The sequence below is a fragment of the Dioscorea cayenensis genome, chromosome 20 (assembly GCF_009730915.1).
Source record: "Dioscorea cayenensis subsp. rotundata cultivar TDr96_F1 chromosome 20, TDr96_F1_v2_PseudoChromosome.rev07_lg8_w22 25.fasta, whole genome shotgun sequence".
NCBI lineage: Eukaryota > Viridiplantae > Streptophyta > Magnoliopsida > Dioscoreales > Dioscoreaceae > Dioscorea > Dioscorea cayenensis.
This window is the reverse complement of record NC_052490.1, coordinates 21,959,937-21,981,596: the sequence shown is the minus strand read 5'-3', so window position 1 is coordinate 21,981,596 and position 21,660 is coordinate 21,959,937. Positions and strand designations below refer to the sequence as shown.

General features: G+C 42.4%; 4 non-coding genes across 4 annotated transcripts; 1 reads left to right on the top strand and 3 right to left on the bottom strand.

Moving 5' to 3' along the window:
• Positions 1–1,352: 1,352 nt before the first annotated feature.
• Positions 1,353–1,459, bottom strand: LOC120252026. The gene has a single exon (XR_005533579.1). It is a non-coding gene; the product is annotated as a small nucleolar RNA R71 (small nucleolar RNA).
• A 452-nt stretch (positions 1,460–1,911) lies between these two features.
• Positions 1,912–2,018, bottom strand: LOC120252439. The gene has a single exon (XR_005533969.1). It is a non-coding gene; the product is annotated as a small nucleolar RNA R71 (small nucleolar RNA).
• Positions 2,019–15,646: 13,628 nt separating this feature from the next.
• On the top strand, positions 15,647–15,753 carry LOC120252126. The gene has a single exon (XR_005533673.1). It is a non-coding gene; the product is annotated as a small nucleolar RNA R71 (small nucleolar RNA).
• Positions 15,754–20,887: 5,134 nt separating this feature from the next.
• Positions 20,888–20,994, bottom strand: LOC120252141. The gene has a single exon (XR_005533687.1). It is a non-coding gene; the product is annotated as a small nucleolar RNA R71 (small nucleolar RNA).
• Positions 20,995–21,660: the final 666 nt, after the last annotated feature.

Sequence of the window (21,660 nt, the reverse complement as noted above, 5' to 3'; positions counted from 1 at the left end):
CCCTTTCCCCTCTGATGTGATAGATTATACCTCCGTTCCTCGAGTTCTTTGTGGCCATAATAGAGTGAATGGTCTAAGGGATGACCCTACGCTAGGGCTTAGTTGCACATGCAATGGAGTGAAGCGTTGAGGTGATCTTAGTATCTATGGCTTAATCGTGGTCAGGGACCTTCTGCCTAGACCAAAGGATTAGGTCTATAATTAGGAAGAGATTTATCAGTTGGAATCCCTAGAGCTCATTGCAACTCTATGCGAATGCGAGGTTGAGAGGTTATCTAATCTTTACTCCGGGACATGTATAGAGTTAGGCATAGTTGACCTTAGATTTAGGACTATGTATTTAAGGATTTCCATGACTCACTATTGCATTGATTAGAAAGCATAATAGAGGGTTCTTGCACTTGAAATGATTATCCTAGGCAGAGCATTATCCGAGTACCCCATCTTTATCGATTGCCTTACCTCCTACTTTACTTTTGCTCTCTTACTTGTTGTTTTTATTGTCGAGAATTGAATCATTGTCACACTTTATCACTATTTATCTTTCACATAGCTAAGAATCGAATTAAGTGTTTTTATCCCCTATTCCCTGTGGATTCGATACCCGCTCATCCGGGACTATTACTTCGATAAACCAGTGCACTTGCGGGATATACGCAAGGGGACCTTGTCAAGTTTTTGGCGCCGTTGTCGGGGAGTAGGCGTTTAGAAATACTTTGCACTTTGTTTTCTTAGCTATTTCACCATACATTCTAGTTCATATCTTCTTTATTCTATGATCATTCTGATTTCTTTTTCTTTCTTTTTGGTTGCAACTTTAGGTTATGACCCGAGGGAATCCCTCAATATTGATTGAAGGGGATCACGAGCTTGAACATACACTTAGAAGAAAAGGGAAAGAGCCTGTACAAGAACAGTCTAATTTAGCTGATTTGGAAGTGGAAGGATCTGAAAACATGGCAGAACAGAATGAGCAACAACAAACATTATCCGATTATGCTGGATCTTTCGGTGTTGGGGACACAATCGAGTATTGTGCGTCCCCAGATTACAGCTCAGAACTTTGAGTTGAAGCCGGCATTCATCCACATGTTGCAGACAATCCGAGTCAGCTTTCAACGATTTGGGTCGATGAGGATCCAAACAGTCATATAGAGAGTTTTCTCGAGGTGTGTGATATGCTGAAGATAAACGGAGTGACAGATGATGCCATCAAGTTGAGAGCCTTCCCATTTCCCCTAAAGGGGAGAGCGAAGCAATGGCTACACTAGTTACCTAGAGCGTCAATTACCACGTGGGAGGAGATGGTAGAAGCTTTTCTAGCCCGTTATTTTCCTCCCGGAAAATCAACAAAGCTTAGGAACGAGATCTCATCCTTTGTTCAGTTGGAATTGGAGTCTCTATTCGAGACATGGGAAAGGTTCAAGGAGCTCTTGAGAAAGTGCCCGCAACATGGATTCCCGGAGTGGATGATTGTTCAAACATTTTACAATGGTTTGAACCTGAGTAAAAGGCAACTCTTGGATGCGGCAACAGGAGGTACCTTAGGTAGGAAGACCCCCAATGAGGCCCGTCAATTAATTGAGGAAATGGGGTTAAACAGCTACCAATGGAATGCTAGGGAGAAAAAAAAAGGTGGCCGGTCTCCATGAAATAGATGCGGTAACTTCATTGGTGGCTCAAGTGGAGAATTTGAGTAAGAAGTTAGATCTTCTAACTTCAAATAGAGTAGCGGCCGTGACTAATTGCACTGGGTTTGAGAGTTCTTGTTGGTAACCCTTGTGAGTTAGTGACACACGACGAGAGTTAGACAAAGCTAGATTGGATAGGGTTGAGACGGTGAGTCGAGAGGTAGCGGAGTGTCCTATTTCCCCTCTGATGTGATTTATTCTACCTCCCAGAAAATCTGCAAAGCATAGGAATGAGATCTCGTCCTTTGTACAGTTGGAATTGGAGTCTCTATTTGAGATGTAGGAAAGGTTCAAGGAGCTCCTGAGAATGTGCGCGCAACACGGATTCTTAGAGTCGATGATTGTTCAGACGTTTTACAGCGGGTTGAATCCGAGCACGAGGCAACTCTTGGATGCGGCAACACGAGGTACCTTAGGTAGCAAGACCCCCAGTGAGGCCCATCAACTAATTGAAGAAATGAGGTTAAATAGCTACCAATGGAATGCTAGGAAGAAGAAGAAGGTGGGCGGGTTTCATCAGATAGATGAAGTAACTTCATTGGTAGCTCAAGTGGAGTCATTGAGTAAGAAGTTAGATGTTCTTACTCAGAATATAGTGGTGGCCGTGACTACTTGCACCGGGTGTGGTGGAGGACATGCTTCTTCCGATTGCCCGATCTCTATTAGTGATGCATCTTTGGTTGAGAATGTTGATTTTGTGGTTAATGTGATGAGGAATCAAGGGAATCCATATATCAACACCTACAATCCCGGTTGGAAGAATTATCCCAATTTCTCGTGGAGTAACCAAGTTCCACAAAAGGCCCTGGGGCCACCGGGTTTCCAACAACAACAAGCCACAAACATGGAGAACCGAGTTTCCAGTTTGGAGACCCAAATAACTGATTTAGAGAAGGCCTTGACTAGATTTGTGCAATCATCGGATACAAGATTTCAATTAGTTGAGGCTACACTTTGCAACAACACCTCTTCTTTGCACAACCTTGAAAATCAAGTGGGGAAAATTGCGAAGTCTCTATCGAAGAGACCACAAGGAAGCTTGCCAAGCAATACCGAGACCAATCCTAGAGAGCATATGAAGGTGATCACCTTGAGAAGTGGTCGTGAGGTTGAAGGTAAGTTTTCAAGTGAGAAGTACAATGAACACGCACCGGAGGTCATAGAGGTTGAAGATGAAACAAGCAAAGATAAGGAGGTCGCATCCCCACCTTTCAAGCCAAGAATCCTCTATCCCTCTAGGTTCAAGAATGACCAAACAGATGAATAGTATAAGAATTTCCTGAGTTTGTTCAAGCAACTCCACATCAACATTCCTTTTGTTGAGGCATTGTCTCAAATCCCTAAGTATACAAAATTCTTGAAGGATTTGTTGACTAACAAGAGGAAGTTAGAGGAGAGTGCTTTAGTGATCTTAGATGCTTCTTGTTCAGCAGTTTTGCAAAAGAACATGCTGAACAAGAGGAAAGACCCGGGAAGTTTCATCATTCCGTACAACATTGGCAATTTGGGTGAAGAAATGGCATTGGCAGACTCAGGTGCTAGTATCATCGTCATGCCATACACCTTCTTTCTGAAGCTAGGCTTGGGCGAACCTAGGCCTACTCGGATGACTTTGCAATTGGCAGACAAAACGGTGAGACATTCGAGGGATATCATCGAATATGTGCTTGTCAAGGTGGACAAGTACATATTTCCTATAGATTTTGTTGTGCTAGACGTCGATGAGGATGCGGATGTACCATTGATACTTGGGAGGCCGTTCTTGCTGATTTCCATGGCATTGAATGACATGGATGGCAGGGAGATAGCTTTGAGAGTTGGAGATGACAAGCTCACATACCGCCTTGCTGAAGCCATATGGCATTCTCTTGATTTCGTTGATACTTTGTATTTTCTAGACACTACTGATTAGATTGTTGATGAATATATGCAGGAAATATTCAATCCAGACCCGTACGAGGGTTTGTTCGACCAAGAGGAGGAAAATGAAGAAGTAATGATGCTTGGCTCGATGGAAGGAGTACCATCTACTCTGAGGATCCTGAAGAAGGTGCTACAGAAGATGAAGAAGTTGAAGAGATGCCACCGGAAATGCTCCAAGGCTGTTGGAGATGGGCGTGAACCGAACAAATTGGATGTAACATTGCTAGATGGCCCCAAGCCCGACAACTCCCCCTCTACCTTCAAGAGACTTTATTCATCATGCTTTCAAGTTATGGGTAAGAGGGCAACCTTCATCTATGAACCCCCATGAGGTAAGACAAGGTACGTCAAGCTTAGTGATGTAAAACAAGCATTTCTTGGGAGGCAACCCAAGTGTTTACTGTTTTCTTAGTTAGTAGTTTAGTTTTTGTGCAAATAATGTGTTGAGTGTTGGTGTCTTTATTTTTAGATTCTTTTGTTGTGTTTTATTGTGGGTTTCAAATGTCATCGTGTGTTTTCATGTGGATTTGGTGAAGTTTAGGTTGTTTGAGCTTAATTTTTTTGCGTTTTCTCTGGTTAAAGTTGCCTTGTAAAGCAAGCTCTGAGTGTATAGTTATGTTCAAAAATTTTCTACAGTACTTGCAAAGTGCTCTAAGTGTCCAGAGAAAACACACGGCCGTGTGGAATTACCGTACACGGGCGTGCGTTTTTGTTCAGAGCTTATCCAGAGACAACACAGGGGCGTGGACACGCCCCTATGAGAGACCTTGTGATAGTCCACGCCCGTGGGTAATTTCCATATGGGCGTGCGCCTTCCTGCAGAGACTTAGTAAATTATCCCGAGAGCACACAGGGGCGTGGACTCGCACCTGCGGGTGAACCTGTGACAAACGCACGAGCATGGGTATTTTCCACAAGCCATGCGGGTCTCTGTAGAAGAGCTCTTTCCATCCTGAGAAAACACAGGGTGTGAGCGTGCCCCTATGAGTTGGAACTGTGCATGTCCACGCCCGTGCGTAATTTCCGCACGGGCGTGTAGAACACTTTCCGATTTTTCTCGATTATACAGAAAAGCCACAGGGGTGTTCGGCTGCCCCTGTAGGTCGAGCGCATGAGCGTGGGTATTTTCCAGATGCCCGTGTGAGAGCATCCAGAGATAATGAGGGTTTTCCCAAGAGTGCACATGGAGGTGTACTTGCCCGTGTAAAGCTTTCCTGTTGAGGCGCAGAATTCCAAGAGACGCGAGTTTTTTTTTAAAAATTCTTGTAAATACATTTTTCTTCATCTCTAATCACTGGAAACCACTCATGATTAACTTCCCGGCCGCTCACCATTGTTTTGGAGGATTTTTCTTCACATTCCGCTCCGATTTTTGAAGTGTTCACCCTCTTTTCTTCACCAATTCATTTTTTTAGTGGATTAAAAGTCTTGAGTTGCACGTATTTTCACTTTATAATGGTCTATGAATATCTAGACAACATTTAATAGTGGTTTTGAGTTGTATTGTTGGAGGATTGTTGTGCAACCGTGTGGTTTTCACGTCCCGCAGATCCACATGGGCGTGGATAATGTCCATAGGCCCATGTGGAATTCTGCAAGATGTTTTTGAGCCTTGTTGATCATTTTCTCATCAAATTTTGCAGATATGGCACCTCGAGTAAGGACACATGAAGCGAAACATCTCCGAGATACCCTGCCTGAGCCGATGCACTTAAAATTCTCGAATGCCGAGCATTAGGCTCGATTTGAGAGATTATTAACGCTCGGTTTTGGTCAGAATCGCTTTGTAGACTTGTAGGTGCTGAGAGATATTCAGGGGGATAACGAGCTAGCTGATGAGATTGATGAGATGCTAGCAGTGGGGAGCTAGAGGAGGTTATTAACGATTTGTGAGCCACCTTTCCGAGCAGTGACACTAGAGGTGTTGGCGTCTTTCGAGTTTGATCATCCGTATGGGAAGGTTGACACCATGGATGCTATATAGTTCCGAACATTTGGGCATCCATTCTGCATGAGTGTCACTGAGTTCTCGATTTGTATGGGCCTGTACGACAGTACGTACATAGGTACAGAGGAGTATAGACGTCTGCCAACATATTTCCCATGTACAGTGACTCCGCATCAGGCGTACAGGGTTTTGTGTGGACATGGATAGTATGAACCGGGAGTGTCTAAGGCCACCAGCCTATCCCAGTTGACCTACAGGTATTTGCACTTGGTCCTCAGCAAGTCTGTGTCTGGTCAAGGCAACAACACAGCTGTTTGAGCAGGAAGGACTTACTTTATCTATATTCCATGGTCCACAATGTGTCGATTCATTTGGGGCACATAGTGGTAGACGTTTTGAGGCACTAAGGCCAGTTTGTGAGAGTGCGATTACTATTTGCTAGTCCTTACGTCACAAGACTCATCTTGGGAATGGGCTTGATGGACGCTATACGTGGTGCTCTGAAGACAGTTGTGCCTGCCCCCGTGGGATTTGAGACGATCAGGATGATGGGGTTGGTACACAAATGTGGGCCTGGGACATATATCATAGTTGCGTCCACCTAAGAGACCACTGGGAGCGGAAGGGATGTAGCGTAAGGTCCCCGACAGATTCCCGGGCCTTAGTTTGCACAGACGGGGTCCAGAACACCCCTGCAGTACAGGAGACATTCTGGTGATCAATACCCATTTTTACTCCTCCTAGAGATCATGATCGTATTGGGAGGCTCGAGAATGCTGTGGGTGAGCTTCGGACCGAGATCGTAGAGCTCTGGGCTATATAGATGACACGTCCATATATGCGTGTAAACCGCAAGTGCACGGGTGCTGAAGTAATAATCCCAGATGAGTGGGTATCGTATCCAGACAGAGTAGGGAATAAAGACACTTAAGTTGTTTCTTAACTAATGTGGAAGATGAATAGTGATAAGTGTGAGAAAATATGAAATAACGAAAATAAAAACAACAATATATAGGGCACAAGTAAAGGAGAAGGTAAGGCAATCGATAAAGATGGGGTACCCGGATATTGATCCGCCTAGGTCAATCGTTTCAAGTGCAAGAACCCTCTATTATACTTCCTAATTGATGCAACAATGAGTCGTGGAAATCCTTAAATACATGATCCCAAATCTATGGCCAACCATGCCTAACTCTATACATGTCCCGGAGGAGAGATTGAATAACCTCTCAACCACGCACTCGCATAGAATTGCAATGAGCTCTAGGGATTCTAAGTGATAAACCCTATTCCTATGTATAGACCTAACTCTTTGGTTCAGGTGGAAGATCCCTAGCCACAATTAAGCCCTAGGTGCTAAAATCATTTCAGCGGTTCACTCCGTTGCACTCGCAACTAAGCCCTAGCAGAAGGTCATCCCTTAGCCCATTCACTCTACTATAGCCGCAAAGAACTCTTGGAACGTGGAGGTAGGATAGATCACACCGGAGGGGAAAGGGGACGCTCTGCTACCTCTCGACTCCCTCTCCTAATCCTCTCCAATCTAGCTTTGTCTAACTCTCATGGTGTGTCACTCACTCACAAGAGTTAACAACAAGAACTCTCCACACTATTGTCACTCTAGTGGAGTTTTCATACAATCAAGTCTCCAAGATTGGAACTCACAATAAACATCAATTAATTGAACGCATAATAAAGAGATTCAATGAAATGAATACATCCTAGGTTTCACAAATACCCAAGTACCTACTATGGGTTTAGCTCTCCATGGAGGTAGATACAATCAATGAAATCGAATGTAAAAACAAACCATCCATAGAAAACCCCCTCGTTAGTCGTGGTGATGGTCTTGTGGAGAGTCTTCTACCAGTCGCAAGGGTCCCTTGTTCGGCCTAGGATACACCTTGCCGGATCGGTGCCGACGAAAGCTCTCTCACTAACCTTCTTCCAAATGGCACGCGATGTCGGAGTCGTAGAACTTCTCCAAAGCCCTAGCCAATATCTCTCAAAACCCTAGCCGCCACCCTCTCTCAAGTTGGGGAAAAGATGGAGAAAAGAATGTGGGTGCCCCTGTGGGTGCCCCTGTGGATTTTTCACAAGGGCGTGTGGAATTTCCATATGCCCATGTGGGTTCTCTTTTTTGTTGTTTTCTCGGCCGGCTGTAAACAATGTTGCTGCAGTAATTTTTGCTACAGTATTTTCTACAATACCCTACTACAGTACCGGCCTAAAATACTTCCAAATCCATACTTTCATCGAGGTAACACAAACGGGCACACATTTACGTCATGGATCGCCTTGCTTCTTTAATAACGGATATGTTGGTAGAGATCTTGTTCTATATGCACAAGTCGGAATACTTGAATGTGACTGCCCTTGTGCCCCTCCAAATAGTTGTGCTAACTCGAGTACGAGGAGGTTGGCACACATTCCTGCATCTGGAACCCAACCTATGTTTTCGCGTTTGACCCTTAGTAAGATTTCCTTTAAATTAGTGTATTATGACCCACATTGCTTCTTTCTCTCATAATCAGCCTCACAACCTTACCTGCATAAAAATAACATAAATACACACATATTAGCATTAAAACTAGAGAAAAGTAATGCTCAACATAAGGAAAGAACGCTTCGCATTCCTATCGCACAAGCACTTATCAACAGACCACACAGTATACTGAGATGTTGGCCTGTTTTGATATGGTACAGTAGCTATTGATTAGCAGACCTCTGGCCCCTCCTGTATCCCCACCACTATTCCCACCTGAACCTTTTGAGTACCTAGCAGAAGAAGAGGAGCCAGAGCACTGCACCGACACTTGATTTTTTCTCTTTTGTTTTATTACTTTTTGCATTTCATTTTGGACTTGTATATTCAGAAAGGACTTTCCTTCTGAGTTTATTTTCATTTTATTGTCTTGAGTTGTATTCATTGCCTTATCTTTTATATATACTCAAGCTGTTTTGTTTTTGTTGAGTTTTACTGAACCCCCTCGTATATGCGTGTAGATAGTCTTGTCAACATGGGACTTGAGAACTAGTCATGGACATGACCAAGGTGCTTCGGCACTTCGTCGTGTGTGCTTCACAACCCATTGGAACATCACTCCCAATGATTTAGCTGCATCAAATGCAAAACTAGGAGTCAGGGGAGTATTGTTTTGATTGCTTCTCCCACATTTGTTCTTGTTTGATATACATTATGAGTGACCTTGCATGTGTACATTGGGGACAATGTATAACTTAAGTGTGCGGGGAGTTTCATAGTGCATACATCTCTTTTATATTAGTTTAGATTGATATACATACTCACATAGCCAATGGCGGTTCACCTTAGTTGCAATGATTGTATCCTTGAGTTTAGGAGAATTTTTAACATTAAATGTTCTCATGCTCTAGCTTTTGCTTGAATTTCTAAGAATTGTTTTTCTCGATTGTCACTTGTGCACTACTCACTCTTTAAACTCTTTTTGAAACTCATGTTTGATGTTAAAGGGACTAAGTATAATTGTTTCTTTTGTTGAGTTCAAAAAAATTGGAAAAATCAAAAGAAAGAACAAAATAGTTTTATTGTTCAGTTGTGTTTGTTGGGTGGAAAGAGCTACCATCTATGAAGTATGAAGCTAATCTCATAAGTCGGATACTTGTTATGCCCTAATGAGAGAAAGAGCTATCTCATAGGATGAGTGAAAGCTACCACTCTAGTAGAAAGAGTTACCACCTCGAAAGTGTGAAAGCCACCTTAGTGGCCACTATAGAAAGGGCTACCTTAGAGGATGTGTGAACCTACTACCATCTTTGAAATTTTGTTACTGCTTGTAGATAAATAAGTCCCTTGTACTTAGAAATTTGAGGAGTATACTTTGGTTTGTTTTGAGTGAGTTCACACACTTACACGATTTCCTGTTTGTTGTCCTTTTTGATTCAAGTTTTTAGCTAAACCATTGATTTTTCGTATTTAGTGTTAAAATTTCCTTTGCTTGTAGAATGCTCTCTTTGTATGCTTTGGTGAACCTAAAGCCAACCACTTCCAATATTTCCGTCAGCTATGCAAATAATGTTTAAATTTTTGTTTGAGGACAAGCAAAACCTTAAGTGTGGGGGAGTTTGATAAGTGCTTGTGCGATAAGAATATGAAGTGTTCTTTTCTTATGATGAGCATTATTTTTATCAGGTTTTAACGCTTATATGTGTGTATTTATGTTACTTTCATGCAGATAGGGTTGTGAGGCCGAGTATTAGAGAAAGAAGCCAATGTGGATCGTAAATGCACCCTTTGGAGGAAATCTTGAGATGTTTCGAACGGAAAGAAATAAGTCAGGCTTGAAATGCTGGAATGTGTGCCAACCTCCTTGTATTCAAGCTAGCACAATGATTTGGAGGGGCAAAAGGCAGTCACATTCTAAGTTTTCTGGCTTGTGCATGTGTAACGAGATCTCCACCAACACGGTCGTTTATTGAAGAAGCAAAGCGATCTACAACGTAAATGTGTGCCTGTTTACATTACCTCGATGAAAGCATAGTTTCGGGAGTGTTTCAGACCGGAACTGTATCAGGACTACTGCAGTAAAACACTGTAGTAGGTACTGTTCATAGCCAGGCGAAGAAGGATTTGGCCAGAGAAGCCACATGGACATGTGGAAATTCCACAAGGCGGTATGGAATATCCGCAGGGGCGTGTGGAATCCAGATTCCAGTCCTTTAAAAGCCGACTTCAGCCCCGATTTCAGCATTCTTTTCTCCATATTTTCCCTAACTTTAGAGAGGGTTTTGGCTAGGGTTTTGAAAGTATTGGCTAGGAATTAGGAGAGGTTCTATGTCTCAGACATCGCGCTCTATTTGGAAGAAGGTTAGTGGGAGAGCTTTTGTCGGCACCGATCCGGCGAGGTGTATCCTAGGCCGGACAAAGGATCCCTTGCGATGAGTAGAGGACTCTCCACAAGACCATCGATACGACAATCGAGGGGGTTTCTTTATGGATTCATTGCTTTTTCATTGGATTTCTTTGATTGTACTTAGCTCCATGGGGAGCTAAACCCCTAGTGGGTACTTGGGTGATTGTGAACCTTAGGATGTATTTGTTTCTTTGAACTTCTTTATTATGCTTTCAATAAATTGATGTTTATTGTGAGTTCCAACCTTGAATGCTTGATTGTATGAATATTTCCCCTAGAGTGACACTATGGTTGAGAGTTCTTGTTGGTAACCTTGTGAGTGAGTGACACACCACAAGCGTTAGACAAAGCTAGGTTGGAGAGGGTTGAGAGGGTAAGTCGAGAGGTATAGGAGCGTCCCCTTTCCCCTCTGACGTGACAGATTCTACCTCCGTTCCTCAAGTTCTTTGCGGCCATAATAGAGTGAATGGTCTAAGGGATGAATCTCCGCTGGGGCTTAGTTATGCGTGCAACAGAGTGAAGCATTGAGAGGATCTTAGTATCTAGGGCTTAATTGTGGTTATGGACCTTCTGCCTGGACCAAAGGGTTAGGTCTATAATTAGGAAGAGATTTATCACCTGGAATCACTAGAGCTCATTGCAACTTTATTCGAGTGTGAGGTTGAAAGATTATTTAATCTCTCCTCCAGGACATGAATAGAGTTAGGCATAGTTGATCTTAGATTTGGGACTATGTATGTAAGGATTTCCATGACTCACCATTGCATTGATTAGGAAGCATAATAGAGAGTTCTTGCACTTGAAGCGATTATCCTAGGTGAACCATCATCCGAGTACCCCATCTTTATCGATTGCCTTACCTCCTCCTTACTTTTGCTCTCTTACTTGTTGCTTTTAATTGTTGAGAATTGAATCATTGTCACACTTATCATTGTTGATATTCCACATAGCTACGAATCGAATTAAGTGTCTTTACTCCCTACTCCCTGTGGATTCGATACCCGCTCACCCGGGATTATTATTTCGACAAACCCGTGCACTTGTGGGATATACGCAAAGGGATCTTATCGTGCACTCTTTCCTGATTTAGTGCTACCTATTTAGAGGGATTTTTCACTTGGTTTTCTGGCAGAATCAATGGTTTCAAGTTCACCTCATCGGTAAGCCCTACTTCTTGTTTTTTATTCATCTATTCTTAATTTTAATCGATGAAACTGGTTAATGTTGCTTCATTTCTACAATTAGAGCGGTATTGCATGCTTAGAACAAAGTTAGAAATAATTAAATAGTGTTTTCTTGGATTTTGAGGCGCGCCCGTGCGGTTTTCATGTCCCGTCGATCCACATGAGTGTGGGGAAATTCCACGCGACCGTGTGGATTTCTGCAACAATACTTCATTGAGCCAATTTGTATGATTTCTTTTGTAATTCTTGCAGTTATGGCCCCCCAGTCAAAGAAGCAGGATGGTAAGCAGCCCTAAGAGTCATCTCCTGAGCCAGAAAACATGGATTTCATGATTCTAGAGCATCAAGCTCGCTTTGAGAGGTTATCGAGGCTACATTTTGGTCAGACGCATTTTCCTGACATCGATGCTTTACAGGAGATTCAGATGGTAGGTGCTATGGTGGAGGAGATAGAAGACATGCTGGCGGTTGGCTACTGGGGCTATTTATTGTCGATTAGAGACCCCACCATCCGCACATTGACGCTCGAGGTCCTAGCATCATTTGAGTTGGATCGCTCGTATCCTACTTTTGATAGTATAGGTGTTATACAGTTTTGAGCCCTCGGACAGTATCATAGCTTGAGCGTGACTCAATTTACTATCTTGATGGAGCTATATAATGCATCATATACAAAAACAGGGAGTATGAGCAGTTGCCCACTGATTATCCCTAGAGATTGACGCCGCAGCTTGCCTACAGGGCGCTGTGTGGACAAGGGCAGTATGAGCCCGGGGTTTCTAAGGCCACCTACCTCTCCAGACCGAGCTACAGATACATTCACACCATTCTGAGTAGGTCAGTGAATGGGAGTAGTGATAGTACTGGTGTGCTCACCCGATAGGAGCTATTATACTTATATTCGATGGTACAAAGCACACCGATATATTTGGGGCATATTCTGGCAGAGTATCTTCGACATTAGGGATAGTATGCTAGGATCGATGCCCTATTCTCTGGTCCCTACATTATGAGACTAGCCGTCAGTAGAGGTCTACTTGAAGCGATCAGAGGGGCTAAAAAGGTGACTGTACCCACTCTCCTGGGCATAGAGATGATGAGATTGATGGGTATGGTTCGCAGGGTCCAATCTGGAGTTTATGCATTAATTACACCTACCCCCGAGGTAGCAGAGGGAGATGATGTTGATGCCAAGGCTTCTCAGTCCGATCTTGAACCACAGCCGACACAGATGGATACAGAGGGATCTCGTGCAGCACAGAAATCCGTCCCTGGTGCACATGTTTTCACCATCTCGAGATTGTTTTGAGAGGCTCAAGAGTGTTGTGGGGGTGCTACGAACCGAGATTGCTGAGGTCCGAGCAGAGATATCGGAGGTCTGACGTTGCCTCATCATTTGTTCTTTGACCACGGACTCCTCAGGCTCCTCCAACATCACCATCACCACCTCCACCAGCACCCTTTTGTCTAGCACCAGCATCAGTAGCAGAGTAGAGACATGATGACACCAATACTTGACTTTCGTTTTCATTTCTTTACTTTTGTATTTTGTTTTGGACTTGCACTATTCAGAAAGGACTTTCTTTTTGAGTTTATTTTGTTATCTCGAGTTGTATTCATTACCTTATCTTTTATATATATTCGAGCTATTTTTGCTTTTATTAAGCTTTACTGAACCCCCTCGTGTATGTGTGCAGATGGTCTTATCAGTATGAGAATTAAGAACTAGTCATGGACACGGCCAAGGCGCACTGTGTGGTGCTTCACAAACCGTTGGAATTTTACTCCCAAGGATTTATCTCCATCAAACGGAACACTAGGAGTCAGGAAAGTATTGTTTCAATTGCCACTCTCACATCTATACTTGATCGATTTATTTTCTATTGTGCTTACATGGTACATTGCGGACAATGTACAACTTAAGTGTGTGGGGTGGGGGCGGGGGGGAATTTGATAGTGCACATATCTTTTATATTAGCTTGATTGTTATACATGCTGACATAGCCGATGGTGGTTCACCTTAGTTGCAATGATTGCATTCTTAAGTTTAGGAGAGTTTTTAACATTGAATGTTCTCATGCTCTAGTTTTTACTTCAATTCCTAGGAATTTTTGCTCGATTCACACCTGTTGCATTACTCACTCTTTAAACTCTTTTGGAAAATCAAGTTTGATGTTAAAGGGACTAGTTATAGTTGTTTCTTTTGTTAATTTAAAAAAAAAGTGGTTTCATTGTTTAGTTGTGCTTGTTGGGTGGAAAGAGCTACCACCTATGAAGTATGAAGCTACTCTCATAAGTCGGATACTAGTTATGCCCTAATGAGAGAAAGAGCTATCTCATGGGATGAGTGAAAGCTACCATCCTGGTAGAAAGAGCTATCACCTCAAAAGTGTGGAAGACACCTTAGTGGCCGCTTTGGAAAGGGCTACCTTAGAGGATGTGTGAAGCTACTACCATCTTTTCATATTTTCAATACTTTTTGTAGATAAATAAGTCCCTTTAACTTAGAACTTTGAGGAGTATACCTTCGGTTGACTTGAGCTAGTTTACACACACTTACATGATTTTGGGTTTGTATTTAATGTTGAAACTTCCCTTACTTGCACAATGCTATCTTTATATGCATTGGTGAACCTAAGGCCAAGAACTTCCAATTTTTCCTTCATCTATGCCTCTAATGTTTTAATTTTTGCTTGAGGACAAGAAAAAGCTAAAGTGTGGGGGAGTTTGTTAAGTGCTTGTGTGATAGGAATGCGAAGTGTTCTTTCCTTATGATGAGCATTACTTTTATCAGGTTTTAGCTCTAATATGTGTGCATTTATGTTATTTTCTTGCATATAGGGTTGTGAAGCCGAATGTTAAAGAAAGAAGCCAATATATATCATGAATGCACCATTTGGAGGAAATCTTGAGAAGGATCAAACGCGAAGACATAAGTTGGGCTCAAGATGCGAGAATGTGTGCCAACCTTCGTGTATTCAAGTTAGCACAATGATTTGGAAGGGGCACAAAGGCAGTCACATTCGATTATCTTGTCTTGTGCATTAATAGCAAGATCTTCACCGATGAAGCCGTTGTTGAAGAAACAAAGTGACCTATGACGTAAATGTGTGCCGGATTATGTTATCTCGATGAAAACACGGATTTGAGAGTGTTTTAGGCCGATACTATAACAAGGCACTATAGTAAACAATGTAGCAATTCATTGTAGTAGGTACTGTTCACAACCGGCCGAGAAAAGTGAATTTCAGAGAATCCACATGGGCGTGTCGAAATTATCCACATCCGTGTTGAAATTCCACGGGCCGTGTGGTGAATCCATAGGGGTGTGTGGATACCCTTGCCAAAAAGTCCCTCCAAAATAGGGCAAACGCCCTATTTAAAGACCAAAACCGCGCCTGTCACGTTCCCTCATGCGCCCGTGTGGATTTTCCACGCGGCCGCGTGGGCTGCAGGAATTGCTATAATGAAATTTCTACAGTGAAGGGATGCGATCCGAACACTCTTCTCTTGAGGCCACATGTCCGGGCACACGTCCATGTGGTAGGCTATAAAACTTTTCTTCATCGACATATCTTTCAGAGGTCATGCAATCTTCACAAAGAGAAGGAACATGAAGATGTGGGTGCCTATGTGTCCTTCCAACTAGTGAATTGACTTGAATCTTCTTGGAAGTTGGCACACATCTCCATGTTTATTAACTCCTCTCGTGTCTTGGTCTTTGAATTGAACAAGAACTCCCAACATTGTGTCTTTATAGCCTATCTTTGCTTCCTTTTTACTCTTCAAGGCATTCACAACCTATATGCATAAAAGAACACCAAATACACAATATGAGACATAAACCATGGTAAAAATGATGCTCAATGCATGTAAAATATATATAAAAATATGTCTACTCAATCACTTATCATGCTTCCTAAGGTACCTCCTGATACTGCATCAAGTAACTGCTTTGTGCTTGGGTTCAAACCTTTGCAGAAAGTTTGGATGATCATCCACTCGAGGAGCCCGTGCTGAGGACATTTCCACAAGAGATCCTTGAACCTATCCCATGTCTCAAAAAGAGATTCCAATTCCATTTTCACAAATAAGGATATTTCATTCCTAAGCTTCGCATATTTCTAGGAGGGAAATATCGTGCAAGAAAAGCTTCTACCATCTCCTCCTAAGTAGCGATCGATGCTCTAGGTAATGAATGTAACCACTACTTTACTCTTCCCTTTCAAGGAAAATGGGAAGGCCCTTAACTTGATAGCATCATCCATTACTCTATTAATATTGAGCATATTGCATATTTCCAAGAAGTTCTCAATATGATTGTTTGGATCCTCATTAGGCAAACCATTGAACTGTGTTGACTACTACAACATCTGGATGAAGCCTGGCTTGATTTCAAAACTCTGAGCTGTAATCGGTGGCTACACAATACTGGACTACGTACAAAGAACTATGGGTCTTGCATAATCTGAGAGTGTCCTCTGCTGCTCATGCTGTTCTGCCATATTATCAGACCATTCACCTTCTATCTCAGCTTGATTTGATTGTTCTTGCATAGGTTTTTTTCCCTTTCTATGAATTCTTCTTCTAATGTTTGGATCACTTTCAACCAATGTCGAAGGGTTTCCTCGAGTAATAATCACTAGAGCTACAACTAAAGAAAGAAAAATAAATCAGAACGACGGAAGAATAAGAAAGTGTGAAATAGAACAAGTGAGGAATAGCTAAAATAGCAAAGTGCAAAATGCTTCCAAAATGCCTATTCCCCAGCAACGGTGCCAAAAACTTGACATACCCCTTATGTGTGTAAACCGCAAGTGCAAGGGTTTCTGAATTAATAAAGTACCCTGGTTAGTGGGTAGTTGATAAGTGTTTGAGTAGACATATTTTTATATATGTTTAACATGCATTGAGCATCATTTTTACCATGGTTTATGTCTCATATTGTGTGTTTGGTGTTCTTCTGTGCAACTAGGTTGTGAATGCCTTGAAGAGTAAAAAGAAAGCAAAGATAGACTTTAAAAGACACAATTTTGGGAGTTCTTATTCAATTCAAGGACCAAGACATGAGAGGAGTTCATTAATGTGGAGATATGTGCCAACTTCCAAAGATATTTGTTAAGTGCTTGTGCGATAAGAATGCGAAGCGTTCTTTCTTTATGATGAGCATTACTTTTGTTAGGTTTTAGCGCTAATACGTGTGTATTTGTGTACTTTTATGCAGGTTGGGTTGTGAGGCCGATTATTTGTGAAAGAAGCCATTGTAGATCGTTTTACGCATTATTTGGAGGAGATCTTGAGAAGTCTCAAATGCGGAGACATGAGTCAGGTTTAGAATGCTAGAATGTGTGCCAACCTCCTTGTATTTCGAGCTAAGGCAATGATTCAGAGGGGCACGAAGGCAGTTACATCCTAGTATTCTGGCTTGTGCATATTTAGCAAGATCTCCGCCAATGTGACGTTTATTGAAGAACCAAGATGATCTACAATGTTAATGTGTGTCTGTTTACATTACCTCAATGAAAGCATGGATTCGGGAGTATTTCAGGCCGTAATGTAGCAGAGTAATGTAGCAATCACTTCAACAAATCATTGTAGCAAGTACTGTTCACAGCCGGTCGAACAAGGAGCAAAATAGAGGAGCCACACGAGGGTGTTAAAATTCCACACGCCCGCGCGTTAATTCCATAGGCCCGTGTGGAATATCCGCAGGGGCGTTTGGAATCCCGATTCCAACCCTATTTAAGGCTAATTTCAGCCCCGATTTTCAACAATCTTTTCTCCAGCTTTTCCCCAACTTGAGAGAGGGCTACGGCTAGGGTTTTGAGAGGTATTAGCTAAGGATTTGGAGAGGTTCTATGGCTCCGACATCGTCATCACTTTGGAAGAAGTTTGGTAAGGGAGCCTCCGTTGGATTGATTCGGCGAGGCGTATCTTATACCAGACAAGGGGATCTTGCGACGAGTAGAGGACTCTCCACAAGACCATCGCCACGATTATCGAGGGGGTTTTCCTATGGATTGCTTTTTGACACGTCCGAATATGCGTATAAACCGCAAGTGCACGGGTGTCGAAGTAATAATTACCCGGTGAGTCGGGTAGTCGAATCCACAGGGAACGGAAGTATTAGTAATAACCACTTCTCAATTATCTAGTCGGAATCAATGAATATGATGAAGTGAACTAATTGAAAGCAAAGCAAACAAGTATGCAAGAAATAAAGTAGAAGAGTCTCAATCACTAAGGATGAGGTATTCGGGCAATGATCCCCCTAAGATCTTCCTTGAAGCTCAAGATTCACTAAATGCTCTAGAATCGAGTCTAATGAGTCGAGGTAGTCCAACGATAACCAATCCTTGTCTCCAAGCAAAAAGGCACTAGTCCCCTACAAGGTCCCGTGGAGAAATCGACCAATCTCAACACTTCACACCCTATATGACCGCAATATGCTATAAGGAAACCTAAGAGTGAAACCGATTCCTAAATGTAGATCCAATCCTAATTCCCGGCGAAGGATCCTAACCCCCTACAAGGTCCCGCGGAGAAATCGAGCAATCTCACGCCTCACACCAAATATGGTTGCAAAGAGAATATGGAATACGGAGATAGGAAACACTCAATCGAAAGGGAAAGGGGACACTCCTCCATCTCAAGGCTCACCCTCTCAACCTTCTTTAATCTTGGAAATCTAACTCTAATGGAGACCTCTCACATCAAAGTATTAAATCATGCAATGTAAATCAACCACAAGGATTAACAACACTAGCAAGCAATTAAATCACAAGATTAAAACTCAAGACAACTCGGATTAACTAGAAGCATTAAGAGAATCAATCCAACATATAAATCTTAGGTTTCACATGCCCAAATACCCACTAGGGTTTAGCCCTCCATGGGCCTAGTTACAAAACAATAATGGATACAATGAAAAGCAATAAAACCCATAGAGAAAACCCCCTCGAATTCACGTGGATTGGCCTTGATTGGTAGTTCTACGTCTTGAAGGGTTCCTCTCCTAAGCTAGGTTACCAATGGCTCCCCAAAATGCTATGACGTCAAAGGAACCTATCAAAGTTGGTGAAGAACTCCCTCTCAATCGGCAAAGACCTTCTCCTCAAACCCTAGCCGCCTCTCTCTCAATGTCTATGCTCAAAGCTCCGCCAAAAATTTTCTTTAGAATCGGCCAAAAGGTGTATTTATAGCCTCACATCGCGTCTGTCACGTGCCCCCACACGCCCATGTGGATTTTCCACGTAAAATTACTACAGTACTTTTGCTACAGTGATTTCCACAAACGCGATGATAAACATTCTCCTCTTAAGGCCACACGATCGGGGCACATGATCATATGGTAGGCTATACGGCTTTTCCTTCATCATTGCTTCTTGAAAGGTCTTGAAATCTTTACAAAGAGGAGGAATGTGGAGACATGGCTGCCTTTGTGCCCTTCCATTAATAAATTGGCTTGCAAAACTATGGAAGTTGGCACACATCTCCCCATACACGAACTGCTCTTGTGTCTTCCAACTTGATTTGTACAAGAACTCCCAATATTATGCCATGATAGCCTATCTTCGCTCCCTTTTGAATTCCCAATGCCTTCACAACCTTTATGCATAAAAGAACACCCAATACACAAAATGAGACATAAACCGTATAAAATATGATGCTCAATGTATGTAAAACATGCATAAAAACATGTTCACTCAAGCACTTATCGCTTTCTTTTATATTTGATTTTATTATTGTTTGTATTGTGCTCCATGGAGAGCTAAACCCCTAGTGGGTACTTGGGTATTTGTGAACCCTAGGATGTATTAGTTTCATTGAATCTTTTTATTATGCTTTCAATTAATTGATGTTATTGTGAGTTCCAATCTTGAATGTTTGGTTGTTTGAATACTCCCTTAGAGTGACACTAGGGTTGAGAGTTCATGTGGTAACCCTTGTGAGTGAGTGACACACCACGAGAATTAGACAAAGCTTGATTGGAGAGGGTTGAGAGGCTGAGTTGAGAGGTACAGGAGCGTCCCCTTTATCCTCCGGTGTGATAGATTCTATCTCCGTCCCTAAGTCGAGAGGTTAGGGACCTTTCTTATGGACCAAGGGTTAGGTCTACAATTAGGAAGAGATTTATCACTTGGAATCCCTAGAGCTTAATGCAATCCTTTTTACGAATGCGAGGTTGAGAGGTTGTTCAACCTCTCCTCTGGGACATGTAGAGGATTAGGCTTGGTTAACCCTAGATTCAGGGCCATGCATTAAAGGATGTCCCTGACTCACCATTGCATTAGTTAGGAAGCATAATAGAGAGTTCTTGCACTTGAAATGATTTTCCTGTGCGGATCAATACCCGGGTACCCCATCTTTATCGATTGCCTTACCTTCTCCTTTACTTTTGCTCTCTTTCGGGTTGTTTTACTTTTGAGAATTGAATCTTGTCACACATATCACTATTCATCTTTCATATAGTTAAGAAGCAAATTAAGTATTTTTATTCCCTTTTCCCTGTGGATACGGTACCCCACTCACCGGGATTTAATTACTTTGACAACTCCGTGACTTGCGGGGATCCCTGTCAAGTTTTTGGCGTCATTGCCGGGGAATAGACATTTAGAGATACTTTGCACTTTTTTTCTTTAGCTATTCCTTTATCCATTCTATTTAACATTTTCTTTTCTATCATCATTCTGATTTGTTTTCTTTCCTTTGTGCAGCTTCAGGTTGATGATCCGAGGGAACCCCTCAATATTGATTGAAGGAGATTCCGATCTTGAAAGAACACTTAGAAGAAAAGGGAAAGGATCTTTTTAAGAACAATCTAATCTAGCTGATTTGGAAGTTGCAGGGTCAGATAATATGGTAGAACATAATGAGCAGCAGAGGACACTCTCTGATTATGCTGGACCCTCAGTTTTGGGCAGACAATCGAGTATTGTGCGATCGCCAATTATAGCTCAGAATTTTGAGCTAAAATCAGCATTCATCCACATGTTGCAACAATCTACACAGTTCAATGGTTTAGGCGATGGGGATCCAAACAGTCACATAGAGAACTTTCTCGAGGTGTGTGATATACTCAAGATAAACGGCATGACGGATGATGCCATCAAGTTGAGAGCCTTCCCATTTTCTCTAAAAGGGAGAGCAAAGCAATGGCTACACTCATTACCTAGAGCCTCGATTACTACATGGGAGGAGATGGTAGAAGCTTTTCTTGCCCGTTATTTCCCTCTTGGAAAATCTGCAAAGCTTATGAATGAGATCTCATCTTTTGTATAGTCTGAATTGGAGTCTCTATTCGAGACATGGGAAAGGTTCAAGGAGCTCCTAAGAAAGTGCCCACAACATGAATTCCGGGAGTGGATGATTATTCAGACTTTTTACAACGGGTTGAATCAGAGTACAAGACAACTCTTGGATACGGCAGCAGAAGGTACCTTAGGTAGCGAGACACCCGATGAGGCCTGTCAACTTATTGAAGAAATGGGTTTAAACAGCTACCAATGGAATGCCAGGGAGAAGAAAAAGGTGGCCAGTCTTTATGAGATAGATGCAGTAACTTCATTGGCGGCGCAAGTGGAAAATTTGAGTAAGAAGTTAGATCTTCTAACTTTAAACAGAGTGGCGCCCATGCTCCCTCCGATTGCCCGATCTCTATTGGTGATGCATCTTCAGTTGACAACGTCGATTTTGTAGGTAATGTCATGAGAACTCAAGGAAACCCATATAGCAATACCTACAATCCAGGTTGGAAGAATTATCCCAATTTCTCGTGGAGCAACCAAGGTCCACAAAAGGCCATGGGGCCACCGGATTTCAAACAACAAGCCCCGAACGTGCAAAACAGAGTTTCAGGTTTGGAAACCCGAATGAATGATTTGGAGAAGGCCTTGACTAGATTTGTGCAATCTTCAAATACAAGGTTTGAATTAGTTGAGGCTACACTTCGCAATCACACCGCCTCTTTGCCTAACCTTGAAAATCAGGTGGGGCAGATTGCAAAGTCTCTCTCAGAAAGG